This window comes from Salvelinus alpinus, chromosome 2 (assembly GCF_045679555.1).
Source record: "Salvelinus alpinus chromosome 2, SLU_Salpinus.1, whole genome shotgun sequence".
Taxonomy (NCBI): Eukaryota; Metazoa; Chordata; class Actinopteri; order Salmoniformes; family Salmonidae; genus Salvelinus; species Salvelinus alpinus.
In genome coordinates this window covers 80,884,085-80,891,466 of record NC_092087.1, presented here as the reverse complement: position 1 = coordinate 80,891,466, position 7,382 = coordinate 80,884,085, and the positions used below count along the sequence as shown (strand labels likewise).

The following is a 7,382-nucleotide window of genomic DNA, read 5'->3' as shown; positions in this document are numbered from 1 at the left end:
GAGTTAGGAAGTGACCTCGTCCTACGGTTACACAATGGGCAGAGTCCCTATGGGGTGAAGCAGCTTCCTGTCCAATGGCCAAGTTACTACGGACCCTGTCTGATCTGATGGGACAAGGCCAAGTTACTACGGACCCTGTCTGATCTGATGGGACAAGGCTTAGTTACTACGGACCCTGTCTGATCTGATGGGACAAGGCTTAGTTACTATGGACCCTGTCTGATCTGATGAGACAAGGCTTAGTTACTACGGACCCTGTCTGATCTGATGGGACAAGGCTTAGTTACTACGGACCCTGTCTGATCTGATGAGACAAGGCTTAGTTACTACGGACCCTGTCTGATCTGATGGGACAAGGCTTAGTTACTACGGACCCTGTCTGATCTGATGGGACAAGGCTTAGTTACTACGGACCCTGGCTGATCTGATGGGACAAGACCAAGTTACTACGGACCCTGTCTGATCTGATGGGACAAGGCTTAGTTACTACGGACCCTGTCTGATCTGATGGGACAAGGCTTAGTTACCACGGACCCTGTCTGATCTGATGGGACAAGGCTTAGTTACTACGGACCCTGTCTGATCTGATGGGACAAGGCTTAGTTACTACGGACCCTGTCTGATCTGATGGGACAAGGCTTAGTTACTACGGACCCTGTCTGATCTGATCGGACAAGGCTTAGTTACTACGGACCCTGTCTGATCTGATGGGACAAGGCTTAGTTACTACGGACCCTGTCTGATCTGATGGGACAAGGCTTAGTTACTACGGACCCTGTCTGATCTGATGGGACAAGGCTTAGTTACTACGGACCCTGTCTGATCTGATGGGACAAGGCTTAGTTACTACGGACCCTGTCTGATCTGATGAGACAAGGCTTAGTTACTACGGACCCTGTCTGATCTGATGGGACAAGGATTAGTTACTACGGACCCTGTCTGATCTGATGGGACAAGATCAAGTTACTACGGACCCTGTCTGATCTGATGGGACAAGGATTAATTACTACGGACCCTGGCTGATCTGATGGGACAAGACCAAGTTACTACGGACCCTGTCTGATCTGATGGGACAAGGCCAAGGTACTACGGACCCTGTCTGATCTGATGAGACAAGGCTTAGTTACTACGGACCCTGTCTGATCTGATGGGACAAGGATTAGTTACTACGGACCCTGTCTGATCTGATGGGACAAGATCAAGTTACTACGGACCCTGTCTGATCTGATGGGACAAGGATTAATTACTACGGACCCTGGCTGATCTGATGGGACAAGATCAAGTTACTACGGACCCTGTCTGATCTGATGGGACAAGGTTTAGTTACTACGGACCCTGGCTGATCTGATGGGACAAGGCTTAGTTACTACGGACCCTGTCTGATCTGATGGGACAAGGCCAAGGTACTACGGACCCTGTCTGATCTGATGGGACAAGGCTTAGTTACTACGGACCCTGTCTGATCTGATGGGACAAGGCTTAGTTACTACGGACCCTGTCTGATCTGATGGGACAAGGCTTAGTTACTACGGACCCTGTCTGATCTGATGGGACAAGGCTAAGTTACTACGGACCCTGTCTGATCTGATGGGACAAGGCTTAGTTACTACGGACCCTGGCTGATCTGATGGGACAAGGCTTAGTTACTACGGACCCTGTCTGATCTGATGGGACAAGGCTTAGTTACTACGGACCCTGTCTGATCTGATGGGACAAGGCCTAGTTACTACGGACCCTGGCTGATCTGATGGGACAAGGCTTAGTTACTACGGACCCTGGCTGATCTGATGGGACAAGGCTTAGTTACTACGGACCCTGTCTGATCTGATGGGACAAGGCTTAGTTACTCCGGACCCTGGCTGATCTGATGGGACAAGGCTTAGTTACTACGGACCCTGTCTGATCTGATGGGACAAGGCTTAGTTACTACGGACCCTGTCTGATCTGATGGGACAAGGCTTAGTTACTACGGACCCTGTCTGATCTGATCGGACAAGGCTTAGTTACTACGGACCCTGTCTGATCTGATGGGACAAGGCTTAGTTACTACGGACCCTGTCTGATCTGATGGGACAAGGCTTAGTTACTACGGACCCTGGCTGATCTGATGGGACAAGGCTTAGTTACTACGGACCCTGTCTGATCTGATGAGACAAGGCTTAGTTACTACGGACCCTGTCTGATCTGATGGGACAAGGATTAGTTACTACGGACCCTGTCTGATCTGATGAGACAAGGCTTAGTTACTACGGACCCTGTCTGATCTGATGGGACAAGGATTAGTTACTACGGACCCTGGCTGATCTGATGGGACAAGGCCAAGGTACTACGGACACTGTCTGATCTGATGGGACAAGGCTTAGTTACTACGGACCCTGTCTGATCTGATGGGACAAGGATTAGTTACTACGGACCCTGGCTGATCTGATGGGACAAGACCAAGTTACTACGGACCCTGTCTGATCTGATGGGACAAGGCCAAGGTACTACGGACCCTGTCTGATCTGATGGGACAAGGCTTAGTTACTACGGACCCTGTCTGATCTGATGGGACAAGGCTTAGTTACTACGGACCCTGTCTGATCTGATGGGACAAGGCTTAGTTACTACGGACCCTGTCTGATCTGATGGGACAAGGCTTAGTTACTACGGACCCTGTCTGATCTGATGAGACAAGGCTTAGTTACTACGGACCCTGTCTGATCTGATGGGACAAGGATTAGTTACTACGGACCCTGTCTGATCTGATGAGACAAGGCTTAGTTACTACGGACCCTGTCTGATCTGATGGGACAAGGATTAGTTACTACGGACCCTGGCTGATCTGATGGGACAAGGCCAAGGTACTACGGACCCTGTCTGATCTGATGGGACAAGGCTTAGTTACTACGGCCCCTGTCTGATCTGATGGGACAAGGATTAGTTACTACGGACCCTGTCTGATCTGATGGGACAAGATCAAGTTACTACGGACCCTGTCTGATCTGATGGGACAAGGCTTAGTTACTACGGACCCTGTCTGATCTGATGGGACAAGGCTTAGTTACTACGGACCCTGTCTGATCTGATGGGACAAGGCTTAGTTACTACGGACCCTGTCTGATCTGATCGGACAAGGCTTATTTACTACGGACCCTGTCTGATCTGATGGGACAAGGCTTAGTTACTACGGACCCTGTCTGATCTGATGGGACAAGGCTTAGTTACTACGGACCCTGTCTGATCTGATGGGACAAGGCTTAGTTACTACGGACCCTGTCTGATCTGATGGGACAAGGATTAGTTACTACGGACCCTGTCTGATCTGATGAGACAAGGCTTAGTTACTACGGACCCTGTCTGATCTGATGGGACAAGGATTAGTTACTACGGACCCTGGCTGATCTGATGGGACAAGGCCAAGGTACGACGGACCCTGTCTGATCTGACGGGACAAGGCTTAGTTACTACGGACCCTGTCTGATCTGATGGGACAAGGATTAGTTACTACGGACCCTGTCTGATCTGATGGGACAAGATCAAGTTACTACGGACCCTGTCTGATCTGATGGGACAAGGATTAGTTACTACGGACCCTGGCTGATCTGATGGGACAAGACCAAGTTACTACGGACCCTGTCTGATCTGATGGGACAAGGCCAAGGTACTACGGACCCTGTCTGATCTGATGGGACAAGGCTTAGTTACTACGGACCCTGTCTGATCTGATGGGACAAGGATTAGTTACTGCGGACCCTGGCTGATCTGATGGGACAAGGCTTAGTTACTACGGACCCTGTCTGATCTGATGGGACAAGGCTTAGTTACTACGGACCCTGTCTGATCTGATGGGACAAGGCTTAGTTACTACGGACCCTGTCTGATCTGATGGGACAAGGCTTAGTTACTACGGACCCTGTCTGATCTGATGAGACAAGGCTTAGTTACTACGGACCCTGTCTGATCTGATGGGACAAGGATTAGTTACTACGGACCCTGTCTGATCTGATGAGACAAGGCTTAGTTACTACGGACCCTGTCTGATCTGATGGGACAAGGATTAGTTACTACGGACCCTGGCTGATCTGATGGGACAAGGCCAAGGTACTACGGACCCTGTCTGATCTGATGGGACAAGGCTTAGTTACTACGGCCCCTGTCTGATCTGATGGGACAAGGATTAGTTACTACGGACCCTGTCTGATCTGATGGGACAAGATCAAGTTACTACGGACCCTGTCTGATCTGATGGGACAAGGCTTAGTTACTACGGACCCTGTCTGATCTGATGGGACAAGGCTTAGTTACTACGGACCCTGTCTGATCTGATGGGACAAGGCTTAGTTACTACGGACCCTGTCTGATCTGATCGGACAAGGCTTATTTACTACGGACCCTGTCTGATCTGATGGGACAAGGCTTAGTTACTACGGACCCTGTCTGATCTGATGGGACAAGGCTTAGTTACTACGGACCCTGTCTGATCTGATGGGACAAGGCTTAGTTACTACGGACCCTGTCTGATCTGATGGGACAAGGATTAGTTACTACGGACCCTGTCTGATCTGATGAGACAAGGCTTAGTTACTACGGACCCTGTCTGATCTGATGGGACAAGGATTAGTTACTACGGACCCTGGCTGATCTGATGGGACAAGGCCAAGGTACGACGGACCCTGTCTGATCTGACGGGACAAGGCTTAGTTACTACGGACCCTGTCTGATCTGATGGGACAAGGATTAGTTACTACGGACCCTGTCTGATCTGATGGGACAAGATCAAGTTACTACGGACCCTGTCTGATCTGATGGGACAAGGATTAGTTACTACGGACCCTGGCTGATCTGATGGGACAAGACCAAGTTACTACGGACCCTGTCTGATCTGATGGGACAAGGCCAAGGTACTACGGACCCTGTCTGATCTGATGGGACAAGGCTTAGTTACTACGGACCCTGTCTGATCTGATGGGACAAGGATTAGTTACTGCGGACCCTGGCTGATCTGATGGGACAAGGCTTAGTTACTACGGACCCTGTCTGATCTGATGAGACAAGGCTTAGTTACTACGGACCCTGTCTGATCTGATGGGACAAGAATTAGTTACTACGGACCCTGTCTGATCTGATGAGACAAGGCTTAGTTACTACGGACCCTGTCTGATCTGATGGGACAAGGATTAGTTACTACGGACCCTGGCTGATCTGATGGGACAAGGCCAAGGTACTACGGACCCTGTCTGATCTGATGGGACAAGGCTTAGTTACTACGGACCCTGTCTGATCTGATGGGACAAGGATTAGTTACTACGGACCCTGTCTGATCTGATGGGACAAGATCAAGTTACTACGGACCCTGTCTGATCTGATGGGACAAGGATTAGTTACTACGGACCCTGGCTGATCTGATGGGACAAGACCAAGTTACTACGGACCCTGTCTGATCTGATGGGACAAGGCCAAGGTACTACGGACCCTGTCTGATCTGATGGGACAAGGCCAAGGTACTACGGACCCTGGCTGATCTGATGGGACAAGGCTTAGTTACTACGGACCCTGTCTGATCTGATGGGACAAGGCCAAGGTACTACGGACCCTGTCTGATCTGATGGGACAAGGATTAGTTACTACGGACCCTGTCTGATCTGATGGGACAAGGCTTAGTTACTACGGACCCTGTCTGATCTGATGGGACAAGGCCAAGTTACTACGGACCCTGTCTGATCTGATGGGACAAGGCCAAGTTACTACGGACCCTGTCTGATCTGATGGGACAAGGCTTAGTTACTACGGACCCTGTCTGATCTGATGGGACAAGGCTTAGTTACTACGGACCCTGTCTGATCTGATGGGACAAGGCTTAGTTACTACGGACCCTGGCTGATCTGATGGGACAAGGCTTAGTTACTACGGACCCTGTCTGATCTGATGGGACAAGGCTTAGTTACTACGGACCCTGTCTGATCTGATGGGACAAGGCTTAGTTACTACTAACCCTGTCTGATCTGATGGGACAAGGACCCTGTCTGATCTGATGGGACATGGACCCTGTCTGATCTGATGGGACAAGGCCTAGTCACTAATGACCCTGTCTGATCTGATGGGACATGGACCCTGTCTGATCTGATGGGACATGGACCCTGTCTGATCTGATGGGACATGGACCCTGTCTGATCTGATGGGACAAGGCCTAGTCACTAATGACCCTGTCTGATCTGATGGGACGTGGACCCTGTCTGATCTGATGGGACAAGGCCTAGTCACTAATGACCCTGTCTGATCTGATGGGACATGGACCCTGTCTGATCTGATGGGACATGGACCCTGTCTGATTTGATGGGACAAGGACCCTGTCTGATCTGATGGGACATGGACCCTGTCTGATTTGATGTGACATGGACCCTGTCTGATTTGATGGGACATGGACCCTGTCTGATCTGATGGGACATGGACCCTGTCTGATCTGATGGGACAAGGGGAGTTGATGGTGGTGAGCGACACCATAACCTACTATTGTTAGACTGTTGAGATCATGTCCACCTAAATCACCATAGAGAAGTCCTGTTTGTGTACTAATAATATATCAAAGTGGAACCTTTGACTAATTCATACAAATGCACATGAATATTATAGTTGTCTATATACAACGTAGAACACACAGTATCTTTGCATAGAATAACGTAAGACCGGGATTCAATCCGATCGGGTGTTGTAGGCAGTGGTCCAGTGTTCGCAGAGATTGCATTCACAGTAAACACGGCATATGTCGGCCCATTCAGAAAATGTCGCATTGCCTACAACCCGTGATCGGATTGAATCCCAGCCTTAATTACATGTATAGTTGTAGTAGCATCGTGCAAAAATAAGTTTTCCAAAAACCAAAGTTTACATAAAGAAGAATCTTTATTATTTTGTATACATAGATATCTTCATATAATTGTTCTAATACCAGTCAAAAATAATAATCATTATATATATATATATATGTATAGAAAACTAATCCCAATAAACTACTATGTACTTTGACTTTCTTGTATAAAACAACATGGAGAATGTATACTCACCTCCCTAGCTGGAAATATAGGTGCTCGGAAGGGAGCAAGATTTTACAAAAAATAAAACTAGGCTAACACCGTAACACTGTATCTGGTTAGAACTACAATGTTACTCAACAAGCTAACATTGGCGGCCATTTTGTAGTTTTGTAATAAGACACAGCATGTTGGTGGTGGAGGGTAATTGCCTAGGAACTTCTAAAAAAGGGATAGTTCAGCAAAATTCGATATTTGAGAAACTGTTTTCAAGGTGAGGAAACAAATATCTAAATATGCAATTTCGCTGAACTTTCCCTTTAACACAAACTTCAGCTTTTTCACTCTGTTTAATGAAATTGGTCAACAAAA

The 7,382-nt window shown here is 48.4% G+C and overlaps 1 protein-coding gene across 1 annotated transcript in view; it reads right to left on the bottom strand.

Moving 5' to 3' along the window:
• Window positions 1-6,863: 6,863 nt before the first annotated feature.
• LOC139567909 (uncharacterized) overlaps window positions 6,864-7,382 on the bottom strand; it is a 4,275-nt gene continuing 3,756 nt past the window's right edge. The window contains exon 2 of the mRNA XM_071389515.1: window positions 6,864-7,382. This exon is cut by the window's right edge and continues 1,696 nt beyond it. The gene's annotated coding sequence lies outside the window, so the exon portion shown is untranslated.